The 19,820-nt window shown below is 41.7% G+C and overlaps 1 protein-coding gene across 6 annotated transcripts in view; it reads left to right on the top strand.

The window, feature by feature from the left end:
- Window positions 1-821: 821 nt before the first annotated feature.
- b3gat1a (beta-1,3-glucuronyltransferase 1 (glucuronosyltransferase P) a) overlaps window positions 822-19,820 on the top strand; it is a 68,087-nt gene continuing 49,088 nt past the window's right edge. For all 6 annotated transcript variants that reach the window (XM_029447179.1, XM_029447178.1, XM_029447182.1 and 3 more), the window contains exon 1: window positions 822-1,399. The gene's annotated coding sequence lies outside the window, so the exon portion shown is untranslated. The remainder of the gene's footprint in view (window positions 1,400-19,820) is intronic.

The raw sequence follows: 19,820 nt of genomic DNA, 5'->3' as shown, positions 1-19,820 counted from the left end.
TTTTTGATCCCCACACCAGACGCTGTCTCACCTCCACAGCAGAAAGGCTCTTTATTCAGTAACGCCTGAAATTAGATGTTGCACTTTTTAGTGGGATGGAAATGTTGTGCTAGAATTGGCAGAGGGGTAGTCTCTTCCAATCACTGTAATTAGCATCTGGAGATACATACGATGCGTTCTTCCATTCATCCAGAACAAAATTACATTTATATGTGCATGCAAAATTTGCTTAATTCCACCCAATTTCTGCAATATGTTTCTGCATTTGTGCTATTGTGCAGCCACTCATGCTCCAGGGAATGCTTTATCTGTGACACAATTGCAGCTCTTCCAGAATGAATTCACCTCTGCCAAAATCAACATATGTTCTTGTCTTATACAGTGATTCTACATATGCCCAAGCTGTTGTCTTTAAATGTCTTTATCGGAGATGAAGGATCTGTACAGTGAGGTCGTGTGTGCATTTGTAAACTGCAAAGAAGATTGACACAGAAGGGTAGAGCTTGTAGAGTGTGTCACTTACTTATGCATAGTTAATTATTATTACACAATAAAAAAAACTGTAATGACACACTCTCTTTCCATCTTTGACCACATCTTCTTTAACACCTCTTCTCCATCTCCCTCCTCTCTCTCTTTATGTCCCCCTCTTCCTCTCTCTGAGCAACTCCCCCTCTCCTTCTCTCTCTCCCCCTCTCTCCTTTCAATGCTGCAGCCCACCCTGCTCCGAGCGTTAATGGTACATGCCATTAGAAAGCCCATCTCTGGAAGGGAGGAGGGGAGGGTGGTCTCAATCTCTGCTAAGAGGCTACTTTAGTCCCCCAACATAAGCACATTCACAGATGTCTCTGCACGCGTAGAGCCGTGTCACCCGTCACGACCGAGCAGCCTGCTTCTGTGAGAACCGACGAGCCGCGGACAGAGAGAATCACAGAGGGACAGAGAGATACACAGAGAGGTAGAGGGGATAAGGGAGGGAGGCAGAGCCCGAGAAAGAAGAGGTGAAGAGCGGCAGAGCAAAAACACATACATCGCTGCCACTCTGACGTCTCCCCTCATGCGCCTGTTTCGGCTTGTTTGAGCGCAAAAAAAGAGGAGAGAGAGGGAAGGAAGGGAAGAAACGAAAATCCTGGGAGCGTGGGTCCTCTCTCTCTTTTTTTTTTATATTCCCTTCTTTTTTTTTTCATCTCCATCATCCAAGGCATGAAGGCGGGTGTCAGCTGGCACGGCAGAATAAAAGAAAGGGATGCTTTGACTGCTGCCTCTCTTTCAACAGACAAGGAAGAGGAAGGGGGGTACAACACACAGCAGGGACAAAAACAGGATTTCTAGAATGAATTGGAGTCCTTCTGCCGCATGCGCTGGGAATAGCAGTCTCACGCTGAAGTCTCCGAATGAGGTAAAAATGATGGTACCACTTTATTTTCCTATTTTACTCGCCTGTGCTTGATCGGCCAGCAGGGTCCGATATAACGTTTGCATCTGAAAGCCACTTGAAAGCATGCACATGAGCTTGATGGAGATGAGCCGATTTCTGTGCTGATCAGGTTTGGAACAGCAGCGGGGAGATTACCATCTTTGTCCCTGGGTCGCTGCGTGTGCAGCAGCAGCACGGTGGAAGTGAGACGGGGGATATGTGCATGTTGCATGCTGCAGAGAGGCAGTGCGAGCTGGGGCTAGAGAGAAGAGTCAGTGTCGGCCTGATGAAAAGAATTGCTGATAATCTTCATGATGAGCATTTGGTTGTTGAGATTTCAGAGGATGATGGAGAGATGGTGTCTTAACTGAAGAGCAGAGCAGCTGTCGCACAAGGTCCGATTAGAGTTCAGTGAGTGCAGTTGATAATGCAGAATAAATTCATAAAAGGTGAATTTCATCATCTAAGGTACACATTAAAAAATGACGTGAAATAATTTAAACATATGAAGACTAAACAAGGGGGGGGGGGGGGGGGGGGTTAGGGATATAGCACAACATATAGAGCGTGTTTTCTAAAGCTAAACTCTGACAGAGCACTTTGACTGGTGACCCTGGGGAGCATGCACTACCTTCCAGACAGAAAAATAACAACTTGTCCACAGAAGCGAACAAAAAAAGGGGCATTGGCTTGAGAAAAGGAAAACTTGAGTCAAAGTTAAGTGGGCTGTACGTTCTCATTTCTGACACCTACCTAGCCCTGACTGTTAGCGAAATAATGCAGTGCAGTGGTTGTTCTCTTAAACCAGCACAAGTGCACGAGCAACTCCCTGGTCCTGGAGAGAAGAAACAATAGTACATTGTTTCACTTCTGTCCTCTAATGAGACACTGATGGCATATGTTGTCTGTTATGATAATGAACTAGAAAATTAAGCAGGATTAATGTTCCCTTATTAGTTGGGTAACAGTCTTGTGCATTTGTAATGCATGTAACACTGCAACATCCATACTGCATGGTTCAGTGATTATATATATGTATGTATGTTTGTAGTTAGCAGGGACTCAGTGGAAAATCCTGCACAGTGCGGTTACAGCGCCAAAGGTCTGGGCTCCTGTCCTAAATCCTTACTCATGTGTCAGGAAACATCAACCTGACTTTCCCTGGAAGTTCTGACTGGTCCAGTCACAGCATGCTGACACCCATCATGACATCAGACATATTGGGCAAATATGCTGTCTCTCAAACTCATACTTTCACAATCAAGCCACTGTGTCTGAGAAAAAGAGACTTTCACAAAAACATTGTTGCCATAATTTCTTTTGAAATTGTTAATATTAGAATACCATTTAGTAGCTATTTGATTGATGCTTTAATCCAGTGAGCCCCATAGTGCTGTGAGTATGTGTATTTGGGACATATTATGGGTAAATGAACCCAAACCTCCAGTCACTGCACTTCTGTGTATCTTTTAATTAACGCTGGGAAATACAATATTCCTCCAGAAACAACTGAATGAACTATGTGCTCGTCCCTTTTTTAAACTTCCCCTCATCTGTTCCACAGTCTCTACACACATGAAGGCAGCAACACCTGGCGCCCGATTCTCAGCCTGTATTATGCTCACATGCAGTGAAGCTGTGCGTGTTCCCAGCTGCTCCTCCTACGGGTGTTAGCATGCTTCTAGCGCTGCACTCTCTGACCATGTATATATTTAGTTTCTGCTCAGTCTGGCAATGTCAGCAAATAGCATCCAGATCTCATTTATGGAAGCGGACGGCTTGTCATTTCATTCTGTGTTCATGGTTTCCCCCTCGCCTTGGCCATACAATACACAATGTGCTGAGGGGCCAGAAACACACACACACACACACACACACACACACACACACACACACACACACACACACACACACACACACACACACACACACACACATGATGTGGCTGCAGTTCTGTCATGATGTACAGTGTGAAATAGAATAAATCTATCGGCTCTTCTTCACACAGGTATACTAACAAGACAAGTTGTGCTTCTTTCATTAAAGTTATATTGACGGGTTATAACCATTTTTAACTCATATGTGTAAATAACTTCTGGTTGTCTTTTGTTTTACTAGCATACAAAGAGTTATTGTATCTCTTTAATCAATTAGGAAGAGCTGAAACACACAACTCTTTATTCATTTAGCTTGTCACTTGAAATGTGGAGCAATACATGTTAGAACACAAAGACAAAGCAAGCTGCATCACCACACATTAAACATTACATTATAACCCTGTACAGTAAATGTTATCGTAATTACGTCCACACAGGTGTATGTGTACACATCATCTTGTAGAAATGTGTTGCATGTCAATATGTGGGGGACATGTGTTCACCACCGATTGCTCAGCAGCATTTCACACATGGATGCACAGTGTGTAATAATGTGCATGAGATGCGGCAACATGGATTAGACTTTTGCACAAATGTTTAAAAAGCTATTGACAAGGATGTGGCGGTTTAGAAACAGAGGGCAGTGTGTGTGTGGGGCTGTGTGTGGGTGCATGTAAAGCTAGTCTACCTACACCAGGAGCTCACAGATGAGGTTCTTGAACCCCACTCCAGTGGGGAAAAAACTCATGTTTGATGTTCATGCTGTAGGTTTCTCTTTGAAGGTAGCTGAACTTCTCTGCACATTCAGTCATGGAGCATTCCAGCCTTAGGCAACAGAGGGGCGAAGCAGCAGACATGAGAATAACGCATCACCTTTATCACGTACAATAAAGGCTCCCTGTGACTCAACAACCCACAGTATGGAGTGTGTGCACTATGTTCTTGTACATATAACTTGAGTAGTTCATACACACACTCGCACAGACGGCTACATGGGCTCTCACATCTCGATGTTTTGAATGTAGGCGTTGGAAAAGCACACTCAAAGAAGTGCAGTGATTACTGGGGGGGAACTTGTAAGTCTTTATGATCATAAATATTAACCACCGCGACTGTTTCCCAAAGTGATGCCACAGCAGCCTTTGCATGGTGACAGCAGAGAAATGTATGATGTAAGTGTTGTATCGTTGCTTGTTTTACACCTTCCTGCTGCAAACATACACACACTTTTTATAATTTGCATTCTTGTACCTTGAAAAATACCAGTACTGTTCTACATCAGCACGCAATGATTTTTACTTATGCATGATGTAGTGCAGAACGGCTGACTCGTACAAGGACCAGGATGTTGCGTTCAAAATGCTTAATCCAAGTTGATGACAGTAAAAGTAAAGATTTAGTTTTACCAATCCTTGCTGGAAAATGTCACTTATTTAAAAGGACTAGATTAGTCAATTATTTTCACCCAGATATTAAGCATCCAAATAAAGTCGTACAGCATCGATATGCAGATCCTGCAGTTTATAGCAGAATATCTTCCTGTAGCACAAGCAACTTAGAGAATGCTTTGGGAAATAGAAAGTTAAGAGAAACGTTGTTTTAAAAAGCAAAGCAAAAGCAAAAATAATTGGCCCTTAAAATACTATGGAATGGAAGGTAATAGTCCTCCTCCACCACTGTCTGTAAATTATTTTACATGATGAACTATTATCCTTTTTGTCTTGATTTTGTTCAGATGGTGAGAGAAATCAGAGGGAACATTAATAAGTAAAGGTTGCTTCTAACAATAGTGTGTAATATAAGTCAGTCTGGTTAACACTGTCTAAACCTGAAGTCTATATTGTATTAAAATATGTGATGGCGTGGTTTGACTGTGGCCCATGGTGGTCCCAAAAGTAATAGCTTAAAATACATGCCCTTTTTAATGAACAGCTTAGAAGCAAAGTTATAGCAAAACGAACTAAGATCAATCTGTCGGGCCTTGCAGCAGTGCTGTCGTACCTCAGCGGATTACACTCCATCGGGCACTTAAAATCTGTCTGGCTGCCCATTAAAACAGCCACTATCCTGGCTCATTACTGTCCTGCAGAGGAATTAGAATAAACTGTGCTCCACAGACTTGTGCTGGCAGAGGTTCTCTGCCTTCTCTCCAGCTGCTTTTTCTTCTTCCAGGGACAGCAGTTGTTTGCCCGAGGTAAATCAGAGTAGCTCGGAGTGACCAGCAGCACAGAATAATTAAATGTTCAATTCCAAAACTGCTGTAGCTGTTGGATTCATCCTGACTTGTTTCAGCAATTTCAGCAGAGGTTGCCAAAGATAATTACTATGTAGGACATCTCCACTCACTTAAATGGGAAATCGAGTTTGAAAACCGGAGATTATACAAGTCGCAATCAAGTGCATTAACATCTAAGGAATGGAGCGCTTGAAGTGCGATAAAAGATGGATTTCTTTGTTTGCCATTTCTTCGGTCCACTCGCTGTATCTCAGAAAGGACTGGATGTTGTGCTGTTTCGATTCTTCGTCTTTGTTTTTGTTTGAATTTGAGAATATGAAGCGCTGTTTGTTGACGTGTCTGCAGGTAGCTTGCTTGTGGCACTTTTGTATTACTTAGTGAAAGTGTAGAAGGTACTCCTGAAAACGATAAAGATGGAGATCGTCATTCATTCAATGGAAAAGCAGGTTAAAAACCTTCCTCTCAATATCACATTAATGCTCATGCCAAGAGACCCACAATGGTTGATTGTCCTTTTGTTGACGCTATTTCAGTTCAATCCAGTCAGCAGCCCCCGAGTTCACTCTCATATCGTCAAATGAAGATTAATATGGGGGGTTTTTTTAGACAACAAATAAATCATTGTGCTGATTCAAACAGCTCCACTAATACAGCGGGTTTCAGTCTTTTGTATTTCAGATCTTGTGTTGCTGTAACATGTTAACAAACGAGTGCTTCTTTTGCATCTGCTGAACATGTTGGTCTGAGTGTCAATAGAATGAACAGCATTATTCCTGTTTCGCAGGGATTTGCTGCTCAGCCTTGTAATGCTGTTTACTGGTTCAATCAGTAATGCTGCACGATCCAAATAAGTTTCCCCCCCTTTTTTCTTAATGAATTTTTTTTGGTATAATCTCATTATGTGTATTTGTGGTCCCTGGGGGCAGTGCTGCTGTGTTAGAAAAAAAAAAGAAGGTATTAGGGACAGCTGGCAGTGTGGTATCAGTTGTGTTCACATTCATCAGGCCTGCTGCAGATTAAAAGACGGAGCAGAGACGCTACTGCGGGCGTATAGTATGTGCAGTTACTCAGCGTACTGTATAGCCTCAGAGACGCACACATACACTAACGCACTAAGAAAAGCCTCTGACCCAGCCCTCGAGCTTTCCCCTCCCCCACTGTCACACTGTATTCTGCCACACACACAGTGACGGAGAATAGAGAGGAAAACGCTCTCTGCTATGTTCAGATATTTTCTTTGAGTGTTGCAATTACATAACATGAGAGAGTGAACGGAAAGAGTCCCGACTCATGTGTTTCATGGCGAAATCAGCTGAACGTACAATCAGCGTGGTGGAGATAGCACGGCTTGTGTCTACAGCCAAGCGTTCAGCTCCGAGGGAGGGGGAGTCGCACGGTGCTAAATGTGAGGCTGCAGTAGGTTTGTGAAGTCAGGAGGCTGAGACGATAATTTCACATAATGACAGAGGTCTTCCCCTCTCGTCACTCTGTCCACGCGATGATGATGTGACCTGACAGTGGCAGTGAACGCTGTGGGTGAGCTCCGTGTTCTACTTACATCATGGGAGAAATCTAGAAATATGACAAATAAATTCATATTTGTTCAGGCTGCAGTCGGACGTGAGGAAACATGTGTACAAAAGTGACCAAACTTGTTATTCTCAACCTGAAGTTCAGTATTGACGTGTTATAGTTACCAAAGCAGAGTTTATTCACAGCTAATACCATCAAATATGAATGAATTTGGCAGTAAATCCATTTTCTGCTTTTGTTTTGTTGTTGTCTGTTTGATAAACATCCAGTTCCTTCAAGGGATAGCTGCTGTAATTACTCACAGATTAGGCAACTGCAATGGCAAACACACGGCACAACAAAAAGACCTGGTTTTGAGGCGCAAACAAGCTCTCTCAATTACCCTCTTGAGAAAATCCTTTAGGCTTTGTGGTAAATCCCTCGGCTTTAACGAGAACTAAGTGTCTCTCTAACTCTGCAGGGGGAGAGGATCACCTCATGAACACGCCGGCCGATTATTTCAGTAACCTCACCTAGTTGTAAAAGCGGTTCAGCTGATAAATGAATCAATGACTGGACAAAACCCTACTAGAGCTTTGATTCTCTGGCCCAACCCGATTGGAAGCCGGCGGGTCGGGCTGTCATTTCTCAAAACTCTTTCTCAAAAAGGCTTGGATCTAATCGGGCCCCGACTCCCGCCTCTCATTAATGAGGAAAGATTTTATGCAATCTGTATTTAATATATATGGCAATGACGTATGACTTGATCTGTTTCCCTACTGAAAAGACTTCAGTTGACATTTATTAGATATACTGTATATATTTATATTTTCTTTCCTTTTTTACAGTGGAATATTTGGGTTTTTAAATGGCGTCAGGCTCAAAACTGCTGCCATGGATCGGGCCCGGGTCGAGTTTGGACAGAAACTATGCAGATTCACGTGGGCTCAATCATAGCTCTAAACCCCCCCCCCCCCCCCACCTCTGAAACAAGAGATCATATTCCTAAAGTGGTTGTCCTGTTACAGAACAAACTATAAACACAAAGTGAGTGGCATTTATATATTAACAACTCTCTAGCACCTAATAAACCATATACTGATTGGCACAATGGATTAGTAAAGCCAGCACTAAGGAGTGAAGTGGAGAGCAGAGGAACAAGGGAACAAGTATATTAGTTTATATTAGTTTTAAATCCCATAAAATACAGAAAAACAACAAGATCATTCTGCTTTTACTACTTGACCTATACGTTTCTCTTTGTATTGCAAAAGCTGATGCAGTGTGTTCAGAAAAAAATAGCATGTCAACCAACATCTTGCTCAAGGTCATCTTTAGTCATACTCACCTCCTTAATCTACTGCAGGACGACTGCATACTGTGTCCAAGCTGTGTTGGCTGTTGTTGCTGTATCTCATGGTAGAATTATTAAACGGCCACAAAGACAGAGAACGTGTGCAGATATTCTCTATATATATTGATATTTCACCTTACAGCAGGGTTAGGGTTAGGGTTGCAACAGGCTTGCTACTGCTGTATAGAGTATTATGCAATCGCTGATGCAATCTACACAAGACACCTTGATCGTTAATAAGCAGGGTCTTGATGGGAATCCATTTTGAGTGCTAATGATGCTACCAAGGAACAGAATTCATCAACTGACTAATCTTGATACGAGGAGAGAACTGATGTTCTGAACAAATAGGACCTTTGTCAGTCACACATACATTATGTCTCTGGGCTGGATGGGAATGCTTGGATGACTACTTGTTGTATACATTGTGTGTACACAGGGAGATTTTGAAATGGGGTTCACCATATTTGCTCCACTCCCGGTTAATCGTAAGAGGAACAAGTGAGGTAATAAAGCACGTCCTTAACGTACGCCCTATTTCAGTGGGAGGAAGTTGGAGGAACAGTGTTTCTCTCATTGCATTACGTATAAAATCCTCTATTTTCATCAATATGGGTGTCAGCGAGATCTCAGTGCAAACTCAAGAAACAAATCATTTTCCTTTTCCACTTTCTGACATGAGTGCCTTCACGGGGCTGTTAGTGAGATGTAAAGTAGATTATATTTACACAACACGTCCAAATACAAGTGCACACCTTCCACTTCCTGCAGCTCAGTCCAGCAGGGTTGCGTAAGCTGCTGCAAACAGCTGATGAGTGCAAAATAAGAAGAAATGCCAGGGTTAGTGCATTATGGCTTCCACTTTGTAAATGATTTTGTAGATCTGAGACCAATCTGATTTACTAATCTACCCCATGAAAACACTATTAAAACCATGACCGGTTTTTTTTATTTTGTTATCCATCGATGCTGAATGTGCTGAACTCATTTTCTGCCATGGTGCAATCATCCTTGTTACACAGTATGAAATAGGATTGGCACAGAGGGAGCTGTCTGGTTTTGCCATTTGGAGTTATAGAGGTAATGTAGGCAGCAGTTGTGACTGTTTTGACTGAGTGAGATGGATAAACACTCATTTGCAGCAGGGAATTACTCTAGATTAAATATTGATGATTGTTTTTTTCCTTGTGTGGTATATTTATATTTCCAGACCAAATACCAACACTGCAGAAAAGCTCGAGTAAAAGTAAATACAGACGGAAATGTGGAAATGAAAGGAATTCGTTTTTGTTTAATTCCGCTTCATTGTTATTATAGGTTTAGCATTTCCAAACATCCAACCTCTGTCATGCCCGGAAATTAGTGGAATTAAATGTGTGGAAGTTGAAACACTTGAAGGTGTGTGAGAGGCAAAAGAAGTCAGCGTTTGTGCGGCTCAGAGCTGCCAAATGGTGTCACCCTGAGGAGCGCGAGATGACAGGCCTTAGCTAGCCTGTTGTTGTTCTTGCCGTCGCTTGCATAATATTTCATGTGCAGTAGGTGCCAATTACCTCTCAATCTCACAGCGTTGCATCTCTAAACTACACGCGGGTAATGAAGGCAAAGTGTCCCTTTGTACCGCATGATTGCTGAGAAGTTGTCCCCGATATACCATTAAAATGTGGGTTTGAACCAGTGCAGTGTATGACTTTCTTTGGCTTCTATTTACATGACATATCTTGATCCGTGCACCTGACGAGGGGAATCCTCTTTAATGTGGCAATACAACAGATTTCCCAAAATGGATTTAATTCCAAAAGTTTTAATGAATAAAGGTGACCCGCCGGAGCATCGAGCGTGCACATTTATCTGCTTTCTTCTTTGGGCTTTAATTAATAGTTTTTTTTTTTTATAAAAGCAATGAGCAGCTAAGTCTGACCTGCCTTGCTGCCAGAAGTCATTTGTTGAGCTTCTTGGCTATAATAATTAATTACCGTGAACAAGCTGTGAAATACAGATACAAAATAAAGAGCTTATATTGTTCATGCTCATAATCACTATCATAATCATTTCATAAGTGACGTCTTCGTGTACCAAAGAGGACCGGCCAGTTACGATCAAGATGGACTTTTCATGATAGCGATTTAAGTTTATTTATATATACATTTTGATTTCACAACATGGGGAAACACTGACAGATGCCCACCCTCATTCCTCTATGCTTAATGCTAACCAGCAGGTTTTAATATGCAGTTAACATATGCAGTCCTGAGGGCTGCAGCATGATGCCCCTCAGGCAATATCTACTGAGCCGGTCCGTACCATCTGACTACAGATATAATGGCTCTGAATATTTCTGAAAATGTGGGAATTATTAGAGCAGAAGTTGAGCAATAATGCTATGCAAGCTGTGCTTTGAATCAACGTTCATGTTCGTATTGAGGGCAATCATTGAAATGTATGGGGTTCCTTCTTGAAGCACTGCTTCTGGATGAGCATTATATGACCATCTAAACATAATGACATAATTGTCAGCTATTGTCCCCGAGTGCTTCAGTGATTTCTGAATGTGTGAATTTGAACAGATCAACAGAACTTTGCACCGAGGGACCGATTACATTGTCTCCTCTCAAAAGTCTAGTACAGTTTGAGAGGGTTTCAACGAGAATCATTCTATTGTAGTTATTTTGTTCCCATGAGCGACTCAATTGACAGTCTTTTTTTTTGTCTGCCTCATTTTATAAAGTACAGAGGGAACGGAGCACAAGTATAAGACTTGTTGCAAATTACTACTGTGAGCTGTCGAGGAGATAAAGTGGTAGTTCCATTAAAAATGCGGCAGGGTAATAATTGTTTGTGCTGTCTGGTGACACATGTATGTAGCCCACCACAGTTACTGTACATGGCGTCTAGTGCTCTCACATCTGTCTTCATGATATGATTCATGTACACAACAACTTCAGTCAACTCTGGCACAAATACATTTGACTCATTATTACCTCCTTTTGCTTTCAGTTTTAAATGTAGGGATCTCAAACAATGGATGTAAATAAAGGAAGAAATGAATGCAGTAGTGCAAACACAGACATAACGATCACCTCGTTAATCACTCTCTCGTCGTGAGCACAATACTTTGTGATCTCGAGTGCAGGTGTGTGTGTGTGCGTGCGTGTGTTTCATGCATATGTGTCTTTTGTCCTGCACGGACACCATATCAATAAGCGTTATTGAAAAAGGATAATTTGAATGAAAGCCAAAAGGCTGTGCTCAGCTACATGCAGCTTAGTGTAGCGTCATCGCTAAAGATAACTGTAGACAGAACAATGTTCACACTGAGGATAGGAGTTGAGTTATAATACGCAGTGGGTTGGAGGCCCGAAACAAATGCCCTTGTGTGATTGATTACACGCTACAAGCTAATGAGATAAACAGAGCTTGAATCGATTCGGTCGGGGAGGAATCAAGCTAGAGGGGCATATGCAGCCGTGTGCAATGGCTGTATTGACACGCTCGTATTGAAAGAGCCAGTGAAAGAGACCACGCTGCGCTTTTGGCTGAGAACAGAGATGTGTCCTCTTCCACTGCATGGAGCTGCTTCGCCCACCACTGTAATCAGGGTCAATGTGCTCAAATCAAATGCTAGCAATGGGATCTGACAAGTTGTGTACTTACCGCTTAACAATCACTGCTAAGAAAAACCTTTTTCCAGTCTAAGACCAACATGACATGCGCCGTGTAGCAGGCATTCTTGCATTACCAGATGGGCTGAAAAAGCAAATTACAGTACGAGCGCGGATGATCGCCAACCCAATTTAAGGGACTAACTGCTGGATCTGCTGCAGTCCTTGCCTCATTGGCTAATGACAGACTCACTGATAATCCAAGTGAGGTGGTTAACCAATTAAAACCTGCATGCTTCACCAGGATGACTTTAAGAGGATAAGCAGAAGTGGACACCATGTTGAGTGTCTGAGCTGTATGTCTCAGAATAAACACAGGGCAGAGAAAGTACATGCATACCTACATGGTCTTCTTCTCATCACCTTGCTGTTAGCTTAGTTTTGCTACGTAATTGCAGCATAATGTGCAATTTTGGTATTTTCTTCGGGTATTACACATAATATTTGTGTTCGTATGTGTGACGCTCATCTCGCTGTAAAGTCTATAACCACTAAAAGGCAAGTTTCAGGCTTTGTGTGAGAACTTCTTACACTTTAACCAAAAAATAACAAAATACAAACCTGGTGAATTTTATGTTGTAGCTTCCTTTATTTACAAGCACTGACATCTTTCGAACCAAGGACTCAGCAGGGAAATACGACCAGGCTCCCGGAAGGACACTCAGAGGTGGTTTGCTTAATTGATTGTTTTATGATTGTGTCACTCAAGTCTTGTCTGCACACCAAAAGACACGAGGGGCGAGTCATCAGTCAGGGGAGGGGAAGGGGGGAGAGATGAATCCGGCAGCATTGACTGTTTGTTTTTTTACACAGAGGACAAAAGGGACAAGAGTGTGTGTGTGTGTGTGTGTGTGTGTGTGTGTGTGTGTGTGTGTGTGTGTGTGTGTGTGGGTTGTTTATGTGCTACTAAAGAGGGCAACTACAACATTTCATCAGTGTCCAATTGCATGAAAATTAATTTGCTGTAGTGTTTGATCACAAGCCTTTCAGGCGGAGAGGCAACGGGCGAGCGAATGGGTCGTCGCAAATTCCTCCACAGGCGAGCATTTTCGAGGAAAGAGGCTGGCCTCCTTTTCATGTGATTCCAGATTTGTCCTGTGAGGTTGACGTTTCCTTTCGCTGCAAAGGATTTAGTGTGTGAGTGAGTCTGTGCCCATGTTTTATATGTTATTTACACCGCTTGGTAAAATGAAGGTGGATCTCAGAATGTTGTGGAATAGTAAAAACACCACAACAAGGTAACCGTGCTGCTTCACATGTTTCCAGCCTTATGTTTAAAACACATGCACATCTCAAAGTTATGCATTTGTTATTGTATTATTATGTTATTTGTGAATAACATAACATGTTACTGCTAATGAGGGATTTTATATGAAATAATAAGTTTGTAAAAATGAATGAAAATGTTAAATCTACAGTATGAATAAGAAACACAATTATTTCATACGCGATAATACTCTCTGGGACTAGCATGTTCTCAGTGGTGAGTACAACTCCTAACAAGACAAGGAAAATGAAAGGAATGGTGAAAATGACTTGATCAAATGTACAGATCATTAGCTGTGCACCAAGTTCACTGCGGCGACAGCGTCGGTGATAATCACCTATGATTGATAGGTGCTGCTCAAATGTGGTTTCTAACATGCTGAATTAAAATACAGAGAGGGAAAACAAGCTTTTACACAACGTACAAAGCGGAGAAAGGGATGAAAATCAATATGGCTCCAGCCACGCCATACTACAAATGAAAAGCATGCATGCCACGATAATGGATATGGATTTCTGGGTGTGCGGCTCATGTTTTATTCCCATGCAGTGCTGAAATCTTTATATATAGTGCTGAAAGTTGATTGATAAGTAAACGGGACAGGGAGTGTATTTCTACATACTGGGACTTCCATTAAAAGGTGTTGGATCACCGTGTAAAAGAAAGAGAAATAACCACTTTGTGCGGTTTAAATAGACTTTTCTTTGAGTGGAACGTATTACTACAATACTGTAAATGTGGTGTTCGGAAGTTTAAAAGACCGCTGCCAAGAGCTGCCTGTTGCTACTCTTGTATAATTAGTAGCTGCCAGAGACTTAGACAGACTACAGATGAACTTTAGACTTGTGTTTAAACGGTGGCTGAGACACAGTGAGAAAGCCAAACGCTGTGCGGAAAAAATGCATCGAGGAATAAAGTGAAGAAAGAGCAACATAACAATATTTAACACGCTGAGAGAAGCGGGAGAGCAGCCTTGAGATGCCTCACATTGTAATCAGTGAGACACCGGCTCTGCATCGAGCTTCCTGGTGTGTGTGTGTGTGTGTGTGTGTGTGTGTGTGTGTGTGTGTGTGAGACACTGTTTTATCCCTGATATATTTGTTTTGGTGAATATGTTGTGTGATATTTGTGGCTGTTACCCAGATGGTAGCCTGTGGTTATCATCCAAGCTATTGTACAATGACGGTAAATCCAGTCAGATAAAGAAGGTGGCAACTAGCGTTATGACAAATATGAATTGTTCTTATATTTTACGGTGGCTCTTTTGATCATCTCGATACATTTTGTCATGGTTTTCGACAGTATTCGACGTACTTATCACACAGATCTGAGTGTGTTTATTGATTGTTATTTATGTGTCCTGGCTGGCTATAAAAATGTGTTACACCTGCTCTTATTTATGTGGTGTTGTCATTGCTGATGCGTGCTGAGTGCACACTTTTATTCTATAGCTTCACGTCATTCTGAGTTAGCATCTAGCTGCAGTAAGTTTGAATGTTATTCAAACTGAAATCAACATTATTTGTGTTGTCCTTTGTGTCTGTTTTGAGTTATTCGGTGGCCAAACAGTTACCCAGCTGGAGGGCCAGTGCCAAAAACTGACATCTAGGTTAGTAGCAATCAGGGCTAACATTAGCAGGCTAGTAGCTTCTACTTTCCGAAGAGAATACAAACCTAATGCTTGCTGCAAAAATGTTGAAAAGGTTGACCAGCAGTCAAAGCTTGGCTTGTTTTGAAAGGGAAAATAATGTCTATCAACAGCTATACAAAGCTATGGCATGCTCCAGTCAGTAGCACACCACAGCAGTTGACAGCGCGTCACCGAGCAACACCTTAATCACATGTCAAGCAATGCCACGGGGAACGCTCACCCAGAGGCCTCAAGTGTCACGACACAAATAGCCTCTGTAAAGAAATGATTTTCTTTTGAAAAAATATGCACAATAACTTACAATTACATCACAGTTCATTTAGCTGACGCTTTTTTCCAAAGCGACGTACAAAAAGTGCAAACAATCATGAGGATACAACTCCGAACAGCAAGAATCTTGCAGGTACTTTAGCTTCAAATAAGCCAAACAAAAGTGCAACATACATTATAACTGTGTTGTTACAGTTTACAGAAAATTTAAATGTACATATTTGTTCTTGTCCTTTAAAATATTATCAATTCAACATAGTTGCATTACATTGCCACGGTTGAATATGGCCTGTTGTATCACCTGCTCTCTAACTCCTCACCTCAGCGGTGAAAGATAAAAATGTGCCGTCAGTTTTGTTAACACCAAACTAAATCGGTTGAAACACAGTCCAGCAGCTGATTCAAGAGTCAAATTCCTATTCACTCTGCTTTCCTGAAAGACTTTTAACACCTTAACTTTGTAGGAGAATGCTATCACAAAGAAGAGTACTTTCTTCACACCACATTTCTCCTTCAGTTCTTCTGAAATGTAAGCCTGAGCTGAGAAGTTCCACTTTCAAAAATATCATCGCTCTTCACTTCACTGCAAGTACATTTCTCTCGCCTTTGTTAAGCTCTTTAGAAATATGAACTAAATGGAAGAATTCGCTTTTGGGCTTTGTCCCCCACTTTGCTTTACAGTGAAAAGACTCATGCGTGCATGTTGGAAATGAGCTGTCATAGTCACTTTCTGCAAGGTACACTTTCACAATCCATTACTTCATACATTTTTCATTTTGACCTAGTTCTAACAAAGATTCACAATGTGTGTTTGCAGTGTATGTTAAGGTAAGTAAGACTGTTTCAATGATGTAGTTATATCTGTGCGTTAATGCATTCAGGAGGCAATCCTATCAGAGCAGCTGGTCAATGCAGTAGAAAAAACAATAGAGGATCAAGAGGAACAAAAAAAACAGTTGAAGTAAGCATATAATAACTTCATGATACATGAAGGAATAAGAACCATGATTTAATAAAACTCTGTGCCTCGTCTTGGAAAAAAGCTTAATGATTTCACTGTCAACCACTTCTGTTACATCCCTGCCACTCAAAGAAAACAAATCAACACGCCATGTGCTACTGCTGAAACAAGAGTAGGCATAGTTCATATGCGACACTGTATGGCCAGATTTAAGTGTATGAGACGTGAGGTTGCATTTGATTCAATGAAGCAACGTTAATGTTTTGTGCTTTGCTTGGTCCTGAAAGCTGTGTAATCAGAGGTTAGTGAAGCTGCACCCGGCGATAGCGGTGCATTACGTCAGACAAAGGGCTAAATCTAAGAAGCTTTAAGCCATTTAAATAAAGAGTGTGGCCGGTGTTAAGCTTCACACCAATCTGATAAGTGCACTGTGCCCAAAGTCATTTTGCATAAACTGATCTCATAGCAACTTGTTAACGTAATACATTCAAATTCAAATACAGTATTGATCATGAAGTCATTTTAAAGACACCCTGTCATCACTGGAGACATGCAACAGCTGCTTTACTAACCCAATCAATACAATCCCATTCACACTGGTCATTATTTGCAACCGGCAGAGATACATGAGTATTGTTGAGATCTCACTGGGATCCAACAACAGAATATGTTTTAGCAAGATTGTAGCTGAGGTCACTTTCAACACAAAAGGTTACAAGTCTCAAAGAATGTGTGTGGCCTTTGTGTCAACACAATCCTACGAGAAAGACCTTTTTATGTTTTACAAAAGCCACAAAAAAGTCAGACTAGGCCTTTAAAATTAGTAACTTTAGTGTCCCACCCTGTCCCTATAGTTGTTTTCTATTTGGTGTGAAGTTTGCGTACTGTCTTTACTTTGTAGTTGTGCAATCATGAGTCACTAACTCATAAAAGTGATCAAAAAATAACTAATAATAAAACTGAAGTAGGCTGTGAAATATGCGCCTACATCATAATCAAAACAATAAAAACTAACAAACCCTGAAAAGTGGTATTTATTCTGCCACCATTGACTGAACACAAACATATTGTGGGAGCACGACAGGAGAGAATATCCCTTTATCAAAAATCCCTGATGGTACGAAGGAAGAAGAAAAGACTGAACATTTTCCTCTGGCTCAGATTAGCACGCTCTGCACGTAGCCCGCAGAGATACAAACACTGAGTTTTCTCATAGCTCGATTATGACAGGAAATGTTAACTCAAATCTATTTGCCCAAGGTAATATCTCAAGGTTAAGAGAAGCCATGCATGATGTCTTCATTCTGTGACTCCTTAAGGGCACCAACCTACATGTCCATCCAGCGCTCCGATGCAACCGGCAGCCTGCACCCGTCTCTATAGGCCTCCGCTCTGCCAGACGGGTGTCAGCTCGTACCGGTTGGAGGTTCTCGTGAACACACAGGTGTTTTCTCGCACGGTATCACCTCGACGAAGGATGCCCCCTGATACCATTGGGCCGTAATGTAATTGCAACATAGCCTGGTGTTAGAGAGACGGAGCCGAAGCGAGGGGTGGGCTGTCAGGATGAACGGACAAGAGGCAATACGCCCAGACTCTATTACTATTAATTAAAGTGGAGAAAGAAAGAAGAGGACGAGGGGGAGATGGATGGATATAGATATAGATATAGAGCAGAGGGAGGGAGGGATGGAGAGAGCCTGCTGTAACAGTAACCTTATCTCCAGATGATCCTTCGCAGGTAGAGAGAGGTTAATGCAATGTCATGCCAAGGAAACGTACAGGGTCCGTTCTACTGTCTCATCTTGGAGATAGAGGAGAGATGGTATCTGTCCCTATCTGGCAGTTTGTTTAAGGATTTATGACTAATTGTATATGCATGAAATCCCAAAGGAAGCTTATGCATTTCAACTTGAAAATGAAGTGCCATCCACGGTAACCCTCTGTTTCAGAAGTTTTCAGAATAACAAGCTCACAGAAATGAATATAGTTATTTTTTCTATTAAGGGATTGCAAAGCATATAGATTATGATGCATTAATCCAAATTACATTTACAGCACGGGCATTAATTTCCCAAAGGTGTGAGACACAAACAAGAAGGAGGGATAGAAGAGCCTCATTTTGCGTTCCTCTTGTTCCCGAGAGAATAGAATTATGATGTGTGAGGATTTCTGCAAAAAAAGGCATTATTTTTCTAAATTGAAAGTACTCTGTCAGCGCTGTGCACCTACAGCGTGGAGTGTTGACTTTATCTGGGACACTTGAAGACAGGTTGAGTGATCGAGAATGGTGTCTCCAAAGACCAAGAGATGAGAAGTTTGCTCAGGTTTGAAAGACCCAAGTTCCATCCAAGGTTCACGAGGAGCAAGCTTGTACTGTAGTTGTGTTGAGCAACATTTCCCAGAGAAAATCATTTTTACTCAGCGACTAACATGAGTTTAGAAGTGGTTCAGGCTAAGTAAGGGATAATGTACATTAAGTCGGTCATTGAATCACCCTATCGGGGTTAATTTAGCAACGATGAACGGCTTGCTGTACATTATTACACGGCTACTTACCAAGTAAATCAACAATGTGGCACAACATATCAATTAAAAAAGGATTTTATTTTGAATAACTCCTCCAGAGTATTTATACAAGTGAGATGCTCTCAAAACCTGCTATACTGTAGCTGCAAAATGCTTTTCTCCCTCAAAAAGGAGACCATTTAAAAACTGAGCAACAATATTTGTCCTGTGTAGGTGTCAAGATTTGCCTTTCACATGATATTAATCCTAATTCATTGGATTCCATTGGATTCATCTGCTTCTGCGGTGCCAGAGGGTGAGTCATCAGTGACGTAGGGAAGCACAGCCTGTTTTTAACTTTTTCTCAGACCAACATTTAAACAGATGAGCACTGACGAATGCATCACTTGAGGCTAACATGCTCTCTTTGTCGAAGTGCACAAAAAAGACAACAATGACAAAGTATCTTGTGAGAACGCGGTGCATTGTACGTAGATGTGGTCAAAAATACAATGCATAGCCTAAAGTTATAAATCTACCAAAAACTATAAACCCTACTCTAACCAGAATCATCTCTTGCCGATCTCGTGCCAGACAGTCTAGCGAATGTTGTTTGTATTTAATGCTGTACATCCACAAAAGTTGATGGATGGCCGAGTGAGAACAGACGCCCTCGCTCCATTAATCAAACCCAGACAACCCTTTCCGGGCCCGGTGGCACAGGTGACAAATGAGGACCGAAGCCCCTGCTGGGGGGTGAAAAGAGTAGAATCTTTGGAAGAAGTCCCAGCTTTGGTCAAAAAGGAAAGAGACCACTTATATTTGATCCATATGTGCTCCCTCGGCTGCTTATTATAGGCCCAGAGTTCATAAAATGTCTGTGAACTTTTGTGTCTCGAGCAATGAATTGCATGACGAATCGCTCTTTGCACTTTAAGCTGGGTTCAATAATAAGTACCAAATTGGTACTTAAAACTGTGCAGTGAGAATGAGACAGATGCGGCTGAAGGAGGCTGTGGGTATTTGTGTCAACGTAAATCACATTTTGCATTTGAGACTGCGAAGACTCAAGCGGCGGAGAGAAGTGATTCTATTCGAAGGCCCGGTA

This window comes from Cottoperca gobio, chromosome 13 (genome assembly GCF_900634415.1).
Source record: "Cottoperca gobio chromosome 13, fCotGob3.1, whole genome shotgun sequence".
NCBI classification, from domain to species: domain Eukaryota; kingdom Metazoa; phylum Chordata; class Actinopteri; order Perciformes; family Bovichtidae; genus Cottoperca; species Cottoperca gobio.
Note: the sequence above shows the minus strand (reverse complement) of the source record. Positions and strands in the feature narration are given on the sequence as shown.